The sequence below is a fragment of the Lactuca virosa genome, chromosome 4 (genome assembly GCF_052849685.1).
Source record: "Lactuca virosa cultivar CGN04683 chromosome 4, Lactuca_virosa_CGN04683_v6, whole genome shotgun sequence".
Classification (NCBI taxonomy): Eukaryota; Viridiplantae; Streptophyta; class Magnoliopsida; order Asterales; family Asteraceae; genus Lactuca; species Lactuca virosa.
The window spans coordinates 174,578,929-174,599,721 of record NC_136429.1 but is presented as its reverse complement, the minus strand read 5'-3'; the positions used below and the strand labels follow the sequence as shown (position 1 = coordinate 174,599,721).

Sequence of the window (20,793 nt, the reverse complement as noted above, 5' to 3'; positions counted from 1 at the left end):
CTCCATAAACTATACTTATTGTAGTTTATTATATGTGTTCGAAATGAATGGAAAAACCTTATCATGTATGACTAATTTCTGTTTGTGATGGTAAACTAACAAGAAATACATTCAACATTTAGAAACTTATTGTTATGCACTTTGCTCAACATACTACAAAGTGTTGTTAATATCGTAAACTATGTAAGTAGTCTTTAACTTTTCTGCACTATTTTAGAAAAGTCATAGAAAAATCATACGAAGTCGAAAACTGAATATGTAAACTCTGAGAGTTTAGAAAATGTGTCTGGTTTATTCATAATTTTTATTATGATTTTTAGAAGTCCCTAACTTGTGTGAAAATGTTCATATTCACAGACTGGTCCGAATTCGTTTCTGAAATGATAGGCAGTTTTGTATAAATCACCATAAATTGTAGAAAAATCGTATAGAGATGTGCAAGTAGTAATTTTAAAGGAATGAACCTGAACTATTTGCATATTAAACAGTTTTGAAAGATATTAAGTTTAAGATGGTCAAAACAGTCCATGAATAGGACTCAACTTTTCTGATGAAACCTGTTGTTTGAATTTAGTTAAGTTTTTGGTATTTTAACTTGTATTCCCCCCCCCCCCCCCCCTAAAACTTGAAGAAAACATGAAAATGTAGGGTTATGAACTCACCTTGAGTGATTTCTTAAGATGGATGATGAAGAGAAGAAGTTTCCAAGTCAAGAACACTTGGGAGATACTTGAAGATTCGAAGATCCTAAGCACAAATATGATGATATTTGTATAAGAGATTCATGATTTGAGTGAAAGAGTGTAGAGTATTCAAATGTAGGATGAATTTACTTACCAAGACTGAAGTGAAAAGCTCAAGAGTAACCTTGTAATCTCGAGTTCTAGAGAGGGAAAGAGAGAGAGAGAGATGTTTGCTCTTTGGTGAGAGAGTGAGTAAGTGGAAGGAGATAGGTGATTTTTCAGCTTTTGATGAACCTTTACAGCTGGAGGAGGGGTGTCAAAGGACAAATAGTAGACTAGGTAGGGGGAATAGTGACTGAGGGTCGTACTATGAAGGTATGGGGGGTTGCTTGTGTCATAAACTTATAGAAAGTCAACACTCTATCACAAAATCTAACTTAATAGATTATATTCTTGGACAATGATTTCCCCCAAAATATGATTAATATATGATAATATAGGGTCCCTTAAGTCAAAACACGAGTTTGGGTGAAAATCTCGCGTTAAAATCACGAAAAACGGGCTTAAAACGAAGTTGGATTCAAAAACCGGGAAAAAGAGTGAAAATTCCGAAGTCTGGCCGAAGTTTCGGTCCTTAGAGGGTTAGAACCGAAGGCTGGTTCGGTTGATGTATTAGAACCGAGAGGGAGAGGTTCGGTCCGAGCAATCTCGCAGGCGAAGCCATCAGAAGAGGGACCGAAGGCGAAGGGTACTTCGGTTCTTGAAGGAGGTTCAGTTCTAGATGGAGGTTCGGTTCTTAAGCTAGTTTCGGTTCAAATGAGAGGTTCGGCTCCTTAAAGCTATTTTTCGCATAAACTTCCATTTTCGAGCGGTTTTCGACTAAATCAAGGGTCGGGATGCCCCGAGTGATTATAAAACGTTGAGAGAGATTTTGAGAGAGATTTTGAGAGAGATTTGGGAGAGATTTCACATACTTGGAGAGATCTCACATACTTAGAGAGATTTGGGAGAGATTTCACCAACTTGGAGAGATTTCACATACTTAGAGAGATTTGGGAGAGATTTCACATACCTAGAGAGATTTGGGAGAGATTTCACCTACTTGGAGAGATTTCACATACTTAGAGAGATTTGGGAGAGATTTCACCTACTTTGAGAGATTTCACATACTTAGAGAGATTTGGGAGAGATTTCACATACCTAGAGAGATTTGGGAGAGATTTCACCTACTTTGAGAGATTTCACATACTTAGAGAGATTTGGGAGAGATTTCACATACTTAGAGAGATTTGGGAGAGATTTCACATACCTAGAGAGATTTGGGAGAGATTTCACCTACATGGAGAGATTTCACATACTTAGAGAGATTTGGGAGAGATTTCATTTGAGACCTTTTTGGATGCTTAGCTTCGCTACGCAAGGTGTGTAAACCCCGTTAAGCCTTGTTATGAATGTTATACGCCCCCGAGGGGTATGGGATAGTGTTTTACCAAGTAGTTTCATCACTTATCCTGATTAGGGTTTGAGAATTCTCAACATATGGATTTTTCAAGTGATAACTTCTTATTAAAATAGCGAGTTGTACAGTAGTAACATAATGTATACCCTAATATGAAAGGTTAATTGAGTTGACCGGTTTGACTTGTTGACTTTATTTGACTTTGACTTGACCAGAAATTGACGGTTGTCACAATAATTCATACCATATTAAATAATAACTAGTTATATTCTCTTATAATTATTATTTTCACAAAACAATAATTATTCCCTATTTAAATACAATAATTAATATTATTTATTAATAATCATATTAATAATAAATATACAAAATGTGCCAATTTAATAAAGGTATGGCCCTATAGGATCATATATTATTAGCAATATCACTCAATAATGATTCTTGGGCATATAGATTCAACAAGGAGGGAGGGAAGATCAATGATAGGGAAGGAGGTGGGGCAGGAGAGATGGCTTTGGTCTCGAGAGGAGGTGAGAGATCGGAGGTAGTTAGAGTTCGTGAGTTGTCTGAAGGAAAGGGAAGCAAAGGCAGCCAAAAACACGGAGGTGGTCGTATGTTGGGTGTCGTTGAAAGAGGCGGTACTGAGGAGTGTTAGTAGAGATAGAGACAAAGGGTAATATGTTAGGGAAATGGGTTGCCATGTAAAGGGCTTCAGGATAAAACGTTCGAGGTAGGTAAGAATGGAATAGAAGAGCCAGCATCATGTTATTAGTAGTGTGAACCATGCGTTTGGATCTTCCATTTTGTTGAGATGTGTGTGGGCATGAGAAACGAAAGGTAATGTCATTGGAGTCGAAATGGTCATATACACGTTTATTGTTGTACCCCCCCCCCCTCCATTATCGCAGCGTAATTGTTGAATGGTATCCTTAATTTGAGAGTTTATTAAGTTGGAAAACTGTAAGAATTTTCGAAAAACTTCATATTTATGTTGGAGGGGGTACACTACCAGATAATGAGTATAATGATCAAGAAGTTGATCGATTTTTTATGAAATAACGCGAAAAATCCTTATACACTTAAGGGTACACGCAACCTATTAGATTTAGTCATAACACTATTGAACTAACATTTTATTGAACACCAAGAACCCTATAACCCTAGCTAATTTCGAAAATCATAAACAAGTTAGGGATTACATACCTTTTGATTATTGTAGTAAACAATTAAACAATCCTTCTTGAAAAGCTTTTGGAATCTAGCACCAAAAATCTCGTGCCTCATGGTTCACACCCAAACCCTAGCAACTAGGAAACTTGATGAAGAGAGGAAAAGATAGGGAAATTTTGGCTATGATCTTAGCAATTGGAGTGATGGCCGAAGTTTAGAGGCTAATGGGCCCTATTTATAGCTGATAGGAAAACCCTAGATAACCCTTACCTGATTAAAATAATAATATCTCAAATCAGGTAATTATCTGGTTTCCTAGTTATCTTTAAGGGATATTCTAGAACCCTAGAATAACCCCAAAATTGTCCACCTCTATGGGGAAGGTTCTAGAACATTTTTGTTCAACTATTGAACAATTACAGCTTAGGTCGTTGCATTATTAATTAATTCAATAAATCCCAATATTTATTCAAATTAATTTCTGATTAATTCTTAATTAAATCATACTATTTCTAATTAATATATTATTCTCATAATATTTAACAAATCATTTTTTGCTATTTATTAATCAAATAATAAATCAATAAATCAGTCTCTCTCTCTCTCTCTCTAAAAGTCATCCTATTTAAATATTGGGTTTTAGGGCAACCCAATAGGACTTTGTTAATAATTCAAGTATATACCAATTTAGTTATTCGCTTAGACACCTAATCCAATAGTCTCCCACTTGGATAAGTCTATAACTATAATTGTCAGTATAACATTTAAATTATCAGCAAAGGGTGCTTCCAAAAGCAACTCCAGCCTCTGATCTGATCATACATTAGTCCTAAGATAAGTGATCAAATATTCCTTCGTTCTATAAGATATCATATGGACACGAGACATGGAATCGAATCAATCTCATTGTGGAAAATTATTTTTGCCAATTTCTTGATTTGTGATGATGTCATAAGACTTTTAATTAAACACATCAATTTAGTCCTGGTTGGGCCCACCACTATAAGTCAACACCAAATCACCGAGGGGCTCACATATATCACTTTTCCTATTAGGGAAAAAGGAATGAATAAACTTTGACTTAAATTATTTTATCCTTTACTCACCAAATCATACATGACACTACGTTTTACAACACCAAGTTACTGATGCGTTTTCGCTATAACAATGTACAACCAACTTGTAAATTACAACTCATATATCTCCACTTTAATAATATAAGATATTATCGTCTCAAAGTTACTCGTGTTATAATCCATGAAGTAATTTTCAGAACGTGGGTTTATCCAATAATCAAATCTCCATTTCTAAGTACTCATGAACGTTATAGCAACACAATTGGTATGTTTAAACTCCTTACACAATCTATAATCCAATTCATGAGAGTCTTGATTCACTACTTACTTCCTAAAGTATGAGAGACTGTGGAGCTTCAAATAATCAAATTATTTAGGAAGTAAAACATGCAAAACGAAACACAACAATAAATAATTGACAAAGGCAGCAAACAAACTCATAAATAATCTCTAATATTCAATCACCAAAATCAAATACATATAATATGTTAAAAGATTCAAACTAATCATCTAACTACTATAACTAATATCATTTCTCAAAACAATGCTCCTAGCAAGTTGATTATGTTTAACCTTACTCAGAGCCTTTGTGAGAGGATATGTAGGATTGTCTTCTAAAGACACGCTCTTTACTTTGAGATGACCTTCTTCAACTCTATGATTGATATAATGGTACTTTCTTTTGATATGTATTGATTTACCAAGATCTCTTAGTTCTTTGGTCAAAGCAACTGCTCCTTCATTATCGTAGAAAAGTTTCACTGGCTCTTGAATTGTAGGAACTACTCCGAGATCACCGATGAAGTTCTTCAGCCAAGCTGCTTCCTTTGATGCTTCACTCGCTACTATGTACTCTAATTTACAAGTGGAATTAGCCACCATATCTTGCTTGGAACTTTTCCAAGTAAATGCTCCTCCATTTAACAGAAACACCCAGCCAGATTGAGAATGAAGATTGTCTCCATCTGTTTGAAAGTTGGCGTCACTATAACCACTTACTCTCAATGTATCACTGCCTCCAAGGACTATAATCGGATCATTTGTCCTTCGCAGATACTTGAGAATGTTCTTCACTATTGTCCAATGAGCTCTACCAGGATTTCCCTGAAAGCGACTGACCATGCTTAAAGCAAAAGACACATCAGGGAGAGTACATGACATAGCGTACATGATCGATCCTACGACCAAAGCATATGGGACACAACTCATTTCCACTGTCTCTTCATTTATACTAGGGATTTGAGTCTTACTCAACTTGACATTACTCTAAATAGGTAGCTCTCCTTTCTTGGAATTTCCCATACAAAAACGTTTTATTACCTTATCTAGGTATGTACTTTGACTAAGACCAATTAGTCTTTTCTTTTTATCTCTTAAGATTCTTATCCCAAGAATATAGGCTGCCTCTCCTAGATCTTTCATAGCAAAACACTTTCCAAGCCAATACTTAACTTCTTGTAAAGTTGGAATGTCGTTTCCTATAAGGAGTATGTCATCAACATACAATACTAGAAAAGTTACTATACTACCACTAGCCTTCACATAAACACATGACTCATCTTCACTCCTAGAGAAACCAAATTGTTTGACTTTCTCATGGAAACAAAGATTAAAGCTACGAGACACTTGTTTCAATCCATAAATGGATTTCTCAAGCTTATACACTCTATTAGGGAACTTGCATCCACAAAACCCTCTGGCTGACTCATGTAAACATCTTCGGCCAACTTCCTGTTAAGGAAAGTTGTTTTGACATCCATATGTTATATTTCATAATCATGAAAGGCAGCTATCGCAAGAATTATCCTAATAGACTTTATCTTGGACACTGGTGAGAAGGTCTCATCATAGTTAACCCATGGGGTTTGAGTAAAGCCCTTCGCAACCAGTCGTGCCTTGAAAGTGTGTACCTTTCCATCCATGTCAGTCTTCTTCTTGACGGTCCATTTACAACCAACTATGTTTTGATCAAGTTCTTGATCAACCAAATTCCAAACGTGGTTATCATACAAGGACTTGATCTCTCTATACATTGCCTCTTTCCACTTGGCATCTTCAGGGCCTACCATTAATTGCTTCCTTGTAGTTAGCTGGCTCATCCGAATTTTCCAGTGTATCATTACTGATAAACGTGTCACCATCCGACATTATATGGAAGCCATAGAACGTTGGTGGCATGCGAACTCTACAAGATCGGCGAAGAGGTAACGAATTGTCAATGGGTTCAACAGGAGTCTCATCCTCAAGTTGAGTGATAGCTTCTTCTAAGGTTCCTTCATTGGTTAACTCTTGAATCTATTCAAGGTCAATGGTAATCCCACTGTCGTCTTTGCATATGAGCTCTTTCTTGAGAAATACTCCTTTTCATGATACAAAGACCACGTTCTCACTAGGTCTGTAGAACAAATATCCAAAAAAAATTGTGGGTAGCCAATCAAAATACATCTTTCACTTCCAGGTTCTATCTTGTCATGAGTCTCTCATCTAAAAAAAGCTACACAACCCCAGACCTTGATATGTGCTAACGAGGGAACTTTCTTTGTCCACATCTCGTGAGGTGTTTTGGCAACCTTCTTGGTAAGGACGCGATTTAGGATATGGGCGGCTGTTTCTAAGGCATACCCCCAGAAAGAAATGGGAAGAGAAGATCGAATCATCATGGAACGATCCATGTCTAACAAGGTCCGATTATGCCTCTCAATCACATCATTAAGTTGTGGTGTCCAAGTAGGAGTCAATTGTGAAACAATTTCACATTCCTTCAGATAGTCGTGGAACTCGATACTAAGATACTCTCCGCCTCTGTCATATCAGAGCACCTTTATCTTCCTGCCTAATTGATTCTCGACTTCATGTTTAAACTCTTTGAAAATTTCAATGGTTTCTGACATGTGCTTTATTAAGTAGATATAACCATATCTGCTATAATCATCTGTAAATGTAAGATAAAATCGATTAGCATCCATCGTGGTGCATCTGAAGGGTCCACACACATATATGTGTATGAAATCCAACAAACCCTCACCTCTTTCACAAGATCCGGTGAAAGTTGATTTTGTCATCTTCCCCACAAGACAAGATTCACATTCATCATCTGGCCTTAAGTCAAATGATTGCAACTCTCCATCCTTTTTGGAGTTGGGTGATGCGTTTCTTGTTAATGTGCCCAAGATGAAAATGCCACAAGCATGCCTTGTCTAAACCATTAGACAAGTAAATATGAAAAACACTATTACCTAAGCTATCAACATAAACCACAGTTTCATACACACCATCACAAGGTAAAGCTTCAAACATAAAAAAATGCCATTTATATAAACCAAAATCGATCCATTCATATCATTAAACGAATATCGAAAACCTTGTCTAAAAAGTGCATGAAAATAAATAATGTTTCATGTCATTTCTGACGAATAGAAACAGTTAACTAAATCTAATCTAACAACATACTAAGCTTTATATTATAAGTTCCGATCTTGGTAACAGGAGAAGATCGCCTATTGCCCATGATCAGATTCATCTTTCCATGCTCCACCTCTTCACTTTCTCTTAGTCACTGCAAATCAGAACTAATGTAAAAACCACATCCTATATCAAGGACCCAAGAATGAGTAGGTTGTGAGTTATTAGTTTTAATAATGTAAATACCTCCAAACGATGGCTTCACCTTGCCATCCTTGATGTCCTACAAGTACTTGGGGAAGCTTCGTTTCTAATAGCCCTTATCATTACAATAGAAGCAAATGGTCTTTTTGGGATCACGAATAGAAGGAATGTCAAAACTGGGCTTCGCTTTTAGGTCATTGCTTGACGATCCAACATGGGCCTTGCCCTTCTATTTCTACTTAGGAGCACCTTTCCTTTTCTTTCCTTTGGTTTTCCCAATGGCTAGGACAGGGGCATTAGTAGAGGTATGAGTTTGATTCTTCTTCATTCCTGACTCAGTCGTTCGCAACAGGTTCTGGAGTTGGGTCAATGTGGTTTCTGTGTTGTTCAAATGATAAAGCCAAAATGACCTGATCATAATAAGGTGGCAAAGAATTAAGGACCATCTATTGCCAACTCCTCCTCGAAATTCACATTAAGCCTTTCAAGGTGTTCCACGTATCTTTGAATTCTTGCACGTGGTTGCAAACAGACTCTTCTTCTTCAATTTGCAAGACATTAATTATTAGTTCATGGATCACAAGAAAATTGATTATACATCACAAGTACAACGATAACAACACATCAGTTATATTCCACTTTAAGGTTTGAATACATGGTTCTTATATATAATAATAATAAGTAAGTACGTGAATTCCCTTAATAAATAGGACGGAATAACAAAATCTAGAGAAAGCTAGTTTGCCCGAAATCCATGATAATTCCTTCTATTAAAAGTTGGTTCAATGGTCTCCTGAGAATACATGTAGTTTGAGGGTCAACACAAAGGTTGGTGAGAGTTACAATTTTCTGCTAACTGTAGTAATGATACTTTTAAAAAGACCAAAAAAAAGTATTTTATTTGTATGTAATTCCATACTTAAAAGGTTTTATAAAGAGAGAAATCATAATTAAATTCATACTTAAAATGTTTGATAAAGAGGGAAATCATAAGTAAATCCATACTTAAAATGTTTGGTAAAGAGATAAATCATAAGTGAATCCATACTTAAAATGTTTGATAAATAAAAATGTTTGATAAAGATAGAAACCATAAGTAAATCCATACTTAAAATGTTTGATAAAGAGAGAAACTGAATATGTGGTTTCTAGATAAAGAGATCTGATTAATGCTTATAGTTAGTCCTATAACCGAGTTATGTGACTAGATATAACCCCTTACGACGCTTCATTGGACGTCGTGGATAAAGACTAAAGATAATTATCACCCGTTTCGGTTGATTCGTCAAGGTTGTAGCTAGCAACCACAAGTGGGATGCCAACCCGTATAGATCTATACATACGTATCTCGCTTTGAGTGGCTATATTTATAGATGAGTGGCTATACTAAGTGGATATACTTAGGTAATGAATAACATCTCACTTTAAAGGCCATTAACTAAGGTATATGGATATACAGATAAAGTTACCTGTCGGGGTTGTAGTTAGTAACCACAGGTGACAAGATATACGGATAAAGTTATACCATAAAGTTTGACTATAAAAGCCATTAACTAAGGTATACAGATATAATATCCCTTATAAAAGCCAATTATGTTTGATATATTCTTAAAAGTGTATATTACTCGCTTAAAAGTTTTCTAACTTATATATATATATATATATATATATATATATATATATATATATATATATATATATATATATATATATATATATGTGTGTGTGTGTGTGTGTGTGTGTGTGTGTGTCTGTGTGTGTGTGAATGAGCTTTGGAATACTACAAAAGTGGTGAACATTTATGACATACAATTTATGCCATGCCTTTTTCACATAAAATCATAACACTTTGTAATAGGAAGATATATCAAGTTTACTAGTTGTAATATATTCAAAACAACTATAATATATCAATATATCATGTATTTGACTAGTTTATGTATAAAAGAGGTGTTATTTATCAAAATAACCTTTATAAACTAGTTTACGATCGGCAATTGTTTGTTATGAGCAATATATATATATATATATATATATATATATATATATATATATATATATATATATATATATATATATAGCACATGTATTCTCCCCCAAAGCATAAAAGCATTAAAAAGAGGGGTCGTAAACACTCACCCTAGTTGTGTGATCTCGATCTAGGTTTGTTTTGGTGAAGCTTGATGTGAGAAACCGCAATCAACACCTTTTTGGGTTAAAGCTAACCATCGGGACCATTTGGTAATATTTCCAAACTAAAGGGGCTGTTTTGGTTTAACAAATAAACAAGTGAAGGTTTTGGTCGTTTAAAATACTGCAGGGACTGATATGGTAATATTTTAGTAATTTGGGGACCCGATTTGCAATAGTTTGAACCAATGGGGTTGATTTAGTATTTCTTATACATATGAGGGGTCGTTTTTGTCGATTGACATGAACAAGGGGGTTGGCCTTCGACCCTTGACTGATCGAGAAAGAAAACAAACAAAAACAGAAACGGGGGGGACATATTTTTGAAAAATGTTTGCTTGTATCATGGCTGACGTTAGTTGTCTTTCTATGATGGCTTCCATTCTCTTGTCAATGTGTCTGCTATATGATTGTTGGCGCTTTTGATATGCTTGAGGTGGTGTTGTGTGACCGGGACACGCGGAGGTAGGTTAAGATGGTAGTGGAAGACAGCGTTCCCGACCGCTTGTCGTACGTCGTTCTGATGTTCATCGGCGAGGATGGAGGCGAACAAAGGTAGGGGCAGAGATTTAGGGGTTTACGATGGAGTTTGGTGGCCGGAGGGAGGCTAGAAGGTGGTGTGGTGGCTGCCTCTAGATCGTCGGAGGTGGCGGCCCTTCGTGTTTGTCGAAGTCAGGAACGAAAGAAGGAACATGTGTATGAGTCAGATAAGTCAAAAGAGAGAGAATAGTGAGAGAAGAGATAGCACATGGGTATGGGAGGTAGAGAGAGATTGTGTGTGGGGTGATGATATAGAGGTACACAGTATGGGGTAGCCAATAAAAAAGTGCCTTTCCCTTGTGGTGGTCAACGTACGCATGGGTGTCTTCCAACCTGGAGTCCCCATTGTCTTATTCTACACATAAGTAATCTCGGTTTGCATGCCAATCGATCCGGACCTCATAAATATATATCAAATATATCTGGTGAATGTTTTTGTCGTGATGATTCCAAAAACGCAAACCGGTTTAAAATCCAATTTACGGATCTCTGTGAAACGACGTTCGAAGTTTCATGTCAACTGGGTTCCGATTCTTCAGTTTTCGCGAATCAGATTTTGGTTCGGGCTAAAAATGTCAGAATAGTAAAATCAAGTACTAGACCGAAGCCTGAGTTCAAAAACGTACAAGATGTGTAGCTACCTCAAACTGAGCAATGTAATGTCCGGTACCGGGTAAAATCAAGTATATACCTGCTTAAAAGCTTAAAACATGCATAACTTTCTCATAGGATCTTTGTTTTAGACGTTCTTTATATCTACGGAATCCAGAGAAAGAGTTATATCCAGATTGATCATCCATGGCCTCCATGTAGGTGAAATGCAAAAATTTGATTTTTAGGACATCAGATCTCACTGATTTTTGAACTGTTTCCTGTTTGATGATGATGGCCAACTTATCGAGCATTTTGAGGTATCCTGAAGGCACTTATGAGTAACATGATCTCATTTGTAGTTAAAATCATCGAGGTATTATTTCGTAGGTCCTATTACAGTGTAGTTCGTGGTTAATGGATTATCTACAATTTTAGACCTAAATTCTGAAACGTGACATTACAGTACATTGTTTTACTCGAAAAATATGAAATTCAACACTTATGAATAAAAATAATATGTTTTTTAATTATATGTGTAGTGCTTCTTTCTTTAGAACAAAATTAAATTTTCTCAATTTGATAGTTTTTTTAAGGGATGATGTCATAAAAAGCCTTAAGTTTGATAGAAAATGTCGGTTTTGCCGTTCGACAGATTTTTGGTTCGTTTATGTCGTAAACTTGTTATTTTTTTTGTCGGCTTTGCCTTTTTATCTGTAATAGCAGGTTTCCAGGTTACCATGAATTATTTTTTGCGAAAAAAACCCTTAAGTTTCCAAATATAAAAACCCTTAAAATTATAAACATATAAAATATAAATATATATATTCAATATTTGATAAAACTAAATAGTTTTAAAAATTTTAAATGTCAAAAGTTTATATCAAACTAATATAGGTTTTACTGGACTTATATTATGAAACCAAAACTAAAACATATTTTTAGCTTTATGTACGATAAATTTTATATTGGTTCGATATAAACTTTTTATATTTAAATTTTAAAAAAGTTATTTAGTTTTATCAAAATTTGAATATATTCCTTAATCAATACTTAAACTTTTCAAAATAAAATTAAAAAACATCTGTTGGCTAATAATTAACTTCGCGAAAATAGTTAAATATATGAATAATATGATAATTAAATTCAATTAATTTTTTTAAAGGAAAATAAAAATATTTATATGTTTAACAGGTTTGTATTGCAGAAATAATAATGTATCATATTTTTTGGATTCGTTGTATATATTCATCGCTCGTAAAGCAATTTTGGAGGTGATCATGGTCACTATATGGTGACATTATTTCCATGCAATTTTTTTTAAGGAGAACAAAAATATTTTATATGTTTAAAAGTTTTGTATTTCAGAAATAATAATATTATCATATTTTTTTCTAAAAATAAATATAGTTGTATAATTTTTTATTTCTAAAAAACAAACATAAACATTTTAAACATATAAAATATAAATGTATTTGTCTAATTTATTATATAAATTTATTTATTTTTATGAAAAATATGATACATTATTATTTTTGAAATATAAACCTTTTAAACATATAAAATATTTTTATTTTTCTTTTAAAAAAATAATTGAGTTTAATTAATGTCATATTATTCATATGTTTAACTATTTTAGCATAGTTAATTATTAGCTAACAGGCGTTTTTTAATTTTGCTTTGAAAATGTTAAGTATTAATTAAGGAATATATTCAAATTTGGATAAAACTAGATAATTTTTTAAAATTTAAATATAAAAAGTTTATATCGAACCAATATAAAATTACTTCAGTTTGACTAAACTGCACAAATGGTCCATGTGCTTTTGCTCAAAATTGTCACTTTGGTCCAAAAAAGTTTGCACTGGCACCACAGGTCCAAAGTTTTCATTTTGTTGCGAGTTTGATCCAATTTGCTTTAAACTTTTTCCTAATGACGATTTTGCCCTTACTTTTTTCTTTTTTAGTTTTTATTTATTTAAATGTTTTTCTATTTAAAAGAAGAAAAAAAATTTACCTTTTTTATTCTATTTTTATAATTTTTTATAAAGAAAAATAATAAATAAAACTCTCTCTCTCTCTCTCTCTCTCTCTCTCTCTCTCTCTCTCTCTCTCTCTCTCTCTCTCTCTCCAGATGAACACACAAAAAGTAATAAAAAATCTAACATACAAGAACACATAAAAAATATGAATTTCCTAAATCATAAACTTGTAACCATGAAAGAGATCGAGTTCAGTGGTTTAAAATGGAACCCCAAATATACATAAATCCAAATATACACACAAAGATACAAAGATCTACATATTTGGGATGTGAGGCAGAGTATAAATCGTCATCTGAACACGTGAAGTCTCTCCTTCTTCGTCTCCATGATCTGTTGAGTCTTCCACCGTGTCTCTCCTTCTCTTGCGACACCGTCTTCAAAATCTGATGAGCATCAAGGGGTGACGACAAGAAAACTCTAAATGTTCAGATATCGATGATGGTAAAGAGTGAGTATTTTCTTCTCAAACCCTAAACGACGGTCGAAACCCTAAAAATTAGAAGGGTAGCGGCTGAAACCCTAAATACAAGCACACATGAAACCCTAGCGACACACCATTTCCGATATGTTTCGTCCTCCATCATTTCGACTTCGAATCTGACAATGATTTTTAGGGGCGATGAAATGATTCAAGTTTAGGTTTAGGTTTCATAGTAAAAATTGATTCAGGTGGTGATGAAGGGCCTTAAAACATTGAAAAGGGTTTCAATCGACGGTGAGAGGGATAATCGGAAAAGGACAAGTGTGGCGGTGCTCTTTCAGATCTTCACGGGGCTACTAAGCAGCTGATAAAGGCCATCGGACGGGTATACATTGACGATGGCCATGAGCGGCGGTGACATGGATTAGATATCCAAAAAACCCCACCTTGGAAACATCCATGGAGTCAATTTGCAGAAAATCACCCCTCGTTATTTTTTCAGAATTTTTCAGAAACATCAATGAAGTCGATTTCATGGGTTTTCATCATTGTTTTATGGGTTTTTGAGAGACGATGATGGAATCATGGAGATTAGATTCAGGAACACTGGAATCTGGTATGCACAAACCCATCTTGATTAAGAAGGAAGAGACGAAGAATATGAATTGTTCTTGGGTAAAATGAAAAAAAGATGGGGGGGATACGAAAGAGAGAGAGAGAGAGAGCGAGAGAGAGAGAGAGAGAGAGAGATTGCATATTTTATTTATTATTTTTCTTTATAAAAAAATTATAAAAATAAAATAAAAAAAGCAAATTTTCTTTTTTTATTTTTCTTTTAAATAGAATAATATTTAAATAAATAAAAACTAAAAAAGAAAAAAGTAAGGGCAAAATCGTCATTATGAAAAAGTTCAAAGCAAATTGGATCAAACTCGCAACAAAATGAAAACTTTGGACTTGTAGTGCTAGTGCAAACTTTTTTGGATCAAAGTGACAATTTTGAACAAAGCACAGGGACCATTTATGCAGTTTAGTCTTTTAGTTTTGGTTTCATAATATAAATACAGTAAAACTTATATTAGTTTGATATAAACTTTTGACAATTAAATTTTTAAAAACCATTTTGTTTTATCAAATTTTGAATATATGTTTATATTTTATACTTTTATAATCTTAAGGGTTTTTTTGCAAAATATTTGTAAACTTAAGGGTTTTTTCGCAAAAAACAATTTATGTTAACCTGGAAACCTGCTATTACAGATAAAAACGGGAAACCCGACAAAAAAATGACAAGTTTGCGGCATAAACGAACCAAAAATCTGTCGAAGGGTAAAACCGACATTTTCTGTCAAACTTAATGTTTTTTAATGACATTATCACTTTTTTTAATAATATCACGTGTCAGTTATTCTACTATACGTTTACACATTAGGTATTGAGTCAAATTACATAAAAGGATAATGTTAATTGGAGTAGGATTAAAGATACATACCTAGACTTAAGGAAGAAGAATATGCGTAATAGACTTCTTCAAATCTGTTTTGTTGAATTTCTGATTAATACTTTAAAACAATGAATATTTATTCGTTATGATTCTTGAACTTCTGATGAGTAGTTGTTGAGTTGTTGAGTTATTGATGAATACGTTATTGAATATCTTGCTTTGGTATTTTGATTCTTGAAAAACTGTGATGACCTTGCTGAATCTGCATTGTTGAATATTTTGATTCTTGAAAGTTGATTAGGGAATAGCTTTGATGTAGAGAAAAAGATGCACTAAAAAAGAAACAAAATAAGGTTTCGGTAAAAGAAGATTTGGAAGTAATGAAAATTTGTTGCAACAAAAAAGTTACTTGGCAAGTTGAATGTCAGAATTTTAGAAAGGAAAATAAGAAAAGATAAAGGTCAGGAAATAATAAAGTAAAGGAAGGAAAATGTGATTTTGGTTGTCTTGTTTGAAAGGGATTTTCCCTAAACATTATCTCATTTTGCATGTTTTTAGCGCCACTGTAAGATTTTTTTTCTTTGTATCGATCCCTAAAATATATGTATTAATTGACTGTAGGGATTTTCCCGAAACAATCTAGATGTGTTTTACATTAATGTGTGATGGATTTATAGTATTTTCACACCAAGCTTTTTATAAAATCTAAAATAAGAAATCAACAGAGGTTTCAGTCATTGCCATATTGCATAGCATTATTTAGTTGTAGATTCGCTGGAAAATTGGCCTAAAAGAAAATACAGTAAATCCATCAAATATTAATGTAAAACACATTTAGTTTGTTTCGGGAAAAACCCTACAGTCAATTAATTCACATATTTTAGGGGTCGTTACAAAGAAAAAAATTACATTGGCCCTAAGAACACGTATAATGAGATAATGTTACCTGTTAAAACATAAACGAATTGTGAGATTTAATTATAAAGTTATAAACTACCAAAAGAATTTGTGGGAACCTCCAAGAAATGATTGATCAGGAAGATGAGCGCATACTAAGAATGCCAAAACTAGAAGGTAGGAGATGAGTTGGGAAAGCCATTATTGGTGGGGTGATGAAGCTCTTTTTGATATCAAATGATTGATAGAGAAAGAGCCTATGGAGAATCAAAATAACACCAATATTTATAGTTCTTCCAAAAGACAAATATTGGAATTTGGTGTGCTTTTCTATGCGCAGCATTATGCTTCTAAAACTCTTTTTGGGTTAAAGGCTACACATGTACGCACGTATTTCTAGACTTCTTCCCAGAATGTAAACCTTCATTTGTCTAAAACTAATGTTATAATTAACTTAACACAGAGTTAAATAAAGCACCAAGAGAATAAAAACGAGAGAAAATTGCAAATTTAGCCAAATACGTTAATTATTTTGTGGAAAATAGCCCAAAAAAACCAAAATTGCATTTTTAGCTACTAAAATTGCAGATGGGTATAATCCATCTGTGATTTCCCCATGCTATCTGCGAATATACAAGTGGCTAAAGCACAGACGTGCTTTAGCCACTTGTACGTTCGCAGGTGTTTTTTTTTTCGCTGTATATATACCCCATTTTCCAGCCTAAAATCGCAGATGGACTATGTCCATCTGTGATTTCCTCTCTATTCACCTGCGATTTTGTGTGTTCTTTTTTTTCTTTTCTTTTTTTAATTATTTTGACTACGAAATTGATAGGGTTTGACTACTAAACAACCTTATTATATATAAAAAATTTTCAAAAAATTATCATTTTTGTTGTTATTTCTTTGAAAAATTTGTTTAAAACATCTATTAAAAATAAATGAATATTTGGTTTGCGTTGTAACTGGAGAAGGTGGAAAGAGAGAGAGTTTCTCTAAAAAAGATAGTGAAAAATGAAGAAAAAAAAACATTTTTATACTAAATAGCTACGAAATCACAGATGGAATGTACAAATTCACAGATGGACTGTTCCATCTGCGAACGTACAAGTGTCTAAAGCACAGATGTGCTATAGGCACTTGTACGTTCGTATATTTAAATGCGAAATCGCAGACGGACTTAATCCATCTGCGATTTTAAAGACTAATTTTGTAATTTGAGTTTTTTTTGGCTATTTTTCACAAAGTAATTAATGTATTTGGCTAAATTTGTAATTTTCTCTAAAATCAAATCGGTGAATCTAATTTACTGTTAAAAGCTCTATTTGATTTACCCGTTAAGTAACATCTTTATAGTTATGTGTTTTAAAAAATATTTAAGTAAACCACCACAAATTTACAAAATAAAAGAAAAAGATAAATAAATGATAACAATTCAAAAAGACTTAGGATTTCAATTTATGTCAATTCAAAAATATCGAACTAAAAAATTCAAGATAAAAAGACAAATGTAATTAAGTTGAAATCAAAGGCCTTTCCGGCTTTCCACTTACATATCAAGTATGAGTGACGGCTGTGACAGGATTCTTTATCGAATCTCAAATCCGCCCTCTCACGACACAGGAAGGAAGTTAGGCTAGGAAGTTAGGCCGGAGCTAGTCGAATACTGGAGGAATGTCATATGAATGTTTGTTGTATTTTGTTTATTTTTGGTTTTTAAACGGTTTGGATATACTCCCTCCGTCCCAAAATAATAGTCCACAGACAAAAAACACACAGTTTAAGAAAACATTAATTACCATTAACTTTATTAAATAAAATGACAGTCTTACCCTTCTGTTGCATTTAATTCTATGGTAGTTGCATTTAATTTTATGATAATTTAACTAACAATGAGAGGTATTATGGTAAAATACATATTTATTTTTAGAAGTAGACAATGATTTTGGAACAAACCAAAAATAAAACATGGACTATTAATATGGGACGGAGGGAGTATATATATATATATATATATATATATATATATATATATATATATATATATATATACTAGGTTATAACCCGTGAAAACCACGGGAGGTAAGTTAAAAAAAAATTATACACCAAAAAAATTAGTAACTATAAAAAAAACATTTGATTCTGGATGGTAAATAAGTACAACTTTATATATATATATATATATATATATATATATATATATATATATATATATATATATATATATATATATATATATATATATATATATATATATATATATATATATATACACCATCTTATAAAGAGTATATATTTGTAGGTCCCATCATTTTTAAGACAATGTCTTAAAAAACAAGAGGAACAAATAATGACATTTGATTAGGTTTTAAAGTAATCTAGACCATTAAATTCATTTTAAACTATTTATCAAATGTTCAATCCGTGTCAACAAAAATCCACCAATCAAAACAAAGTGCTGGAAAGTATATATAGAATCTATTAAGCTCATTTTAGAGATTAAGAATACTCTTACACAAATTACCTAAAAGACTCTTCTCTATCCCTTTTTACAAGCTACAATTTCTCTCTAAAGAAATCCACAATCTATACAAGCTTCACTGCATCTTCCATCACAATACAAGTTATTTTACCATTGTACAACAGCCATGAAACCATTACCACATCCATCACATTAACTCTACCAACACGAAAGCCGCCAGATCTACAAAGGAAGTTAAATGTAGATCTCATTTGTGTAAATAAAATCTAGATTTGTAGTATTCATGTTGATTACTACACAGATGTCAGTTTAGTAATCATGTATATGTTGTAACTATATATATTTAAGTTTTTTTGAGTAGAAAAAGACGATACACTCTTATTTTTTGTATTTTTGAAAAAAAAAGTCAAGAAAAATTATTTGAACCAATATGACAAGGATCTGAGGCGGAAGTGAAACTAGATCAAGATGTAGATCGTCGTTACATATTCAACTTCAAGTTGTCAAATAAACAAAAAATGATCTAACTACGAAAGATGATGAAAAAAACTAATAAAGAGTTGTATAATATGCTCCACGAGCAGATCATAATCTGGCCAAAAAGATCAGATCGAAATCTAGGCCGCCATTATTACAGATCGTCTTATTTTTTTATCAAAATAAAAACATATAAAAATAATAAAAACAATGAAAGATGAACTGAGTAGAAGAGATATAACGAGATTGAAGATCTGATATCCAGATAAAGGCTCTAAAAACTTCAACGCGACTTTTAAACTAAAAAATTAGATCATATATAAACTAAAAAGAAAAAACGAATTTATTTACACCTTACAATTCTATATAAGACACAAAACCAAAAACAAAAGGCATATAAATTTATTCTCATAGCCTAAGATCAGAATTATTACAATAGAAAAAGAAGAATTGCGGTGGGCGGAGAAATATGGGAGGCTGCAGTGAGATAGCGACTGTCTAAACACTAATGAAACAAATCTCTATTTCAATTTTGAACGTATGGGCGTAACTAGATTTACTCATAACTGTTTGGACCAGTTTATGGGCTTAACTTACTCAAATAAAATCAAATCCTAAATGAATATTAATTTGGTCCATGAAATATAAAGAATATTAAATATCCATTTACTATTTTTAATTTAGTATCCCTTTCTTCCTCTTAATATTAGAATATTTATTTAATTACTAATATTTTTATGAAATATATATATTATCTAATATAGCACATATAGTCTCTTATCGTTTTTCTTGATTATACTCTGAGCATTACACGAATAAAATATAAAATAATTAATTGTAAGATAGGACGATATATATAGTATATTTTCTTCAAAAAGTTGCAATGTAATTCAAACTTTTAATATTTTTTATGGTTAAAATACAATATTTTATATGCATCCGACTAATTATTTTATCGGTAGAGAATAGAATTTTATTTATTCTCAATATTTACTTTTGTCATTTGCAAGATTTTTAAACACAATTTTTTTCGAAAGCATTAAGAAAGTCATACATATCATCAAATTTAATGAACATATAATGGTTTAAGATTATTTCTTTGGATGTAGTATCAGCATGTCATCAAAATTCTTCTAAAAATTATCTCTTTGGATGTAATGTCTACGTTTTTACAACATTATTTTAAAAAAATAAATAAATAAAAGCTTAAATAAAATAGGAGATTCGAAAGAAGAACTTAAAATCATTTGAACTAAAGACCCATAAGAAACTATTCGTGGTCCTTGATTTTCACAAGTGCATACGTTATAGATTTGTTTTTGTGGTAATAATATAGACTCTGCATTGCGTATTTTCTATAATATGAAACTTTTATAAAATAAATTGTTCGTCGAGATAACACTATTTATGGCGAATTGCCGTTTGAAAGGAATTAATCAACAAAACAAACTATTCCCCAAAATACTGTACAAAGTTAGGATCATTTGAAATCAAAAATTCGTGAAACTCCAGAACTTTTCAATTTTTATTTTTTTACACTTTGACTCATCTTTTATTTTATTTTTTTGACTTTACGGGCCCTTAAGTTGCATCTATTCTATATTTTTAACCAAAAAGACAACATACTCTATTTTTATTTTAACCGAAACAACAAAATATGTTATTTTTACAAAACAAAGTAATGGTCGAAATAAAAGTATTTGATGTTCGCC

The 20,793-nt window shown here is 32.6% G+C and overlaps 1 long non-coding RNA gene across 3 annotated transcripts; it reads right to left on the bottom strand.

Moving 5' to 3' along the window:
* Positions 1-7,721: 7,721 nt before the first annotated feature.
* Positions 7,722-16,545, bottom strand: LOC145107739 (uncharacterized). Of its 3 annotated transcripts, none has more exons than XR_013707945.1 (4): positions 16,223-16,545; positions 15,274-15,557; positions 8,037-8,535; positions 7,722-7,944 (listed from the first exon to the last, which is right to left on the bottom strand). It is a non-coding gene; the product is annotated as an uncharacterized LOC145107739 (long non-coding RNA). The 3 variants fall into 3 exon arrangements; XR_013707944.1 differs by having other exon boundaries at positions 15,274-15,487; XR_013707946.1 differs by lacking the exons at positions 7,722-7,944; positions 8,037-8,535 and adding an exon at positions 13,483-13,743 and having other exon boundaries at positions 15,274-15,487.
* Positions 16,546-20,793: the final 4,248 nt, after the last annotated feature.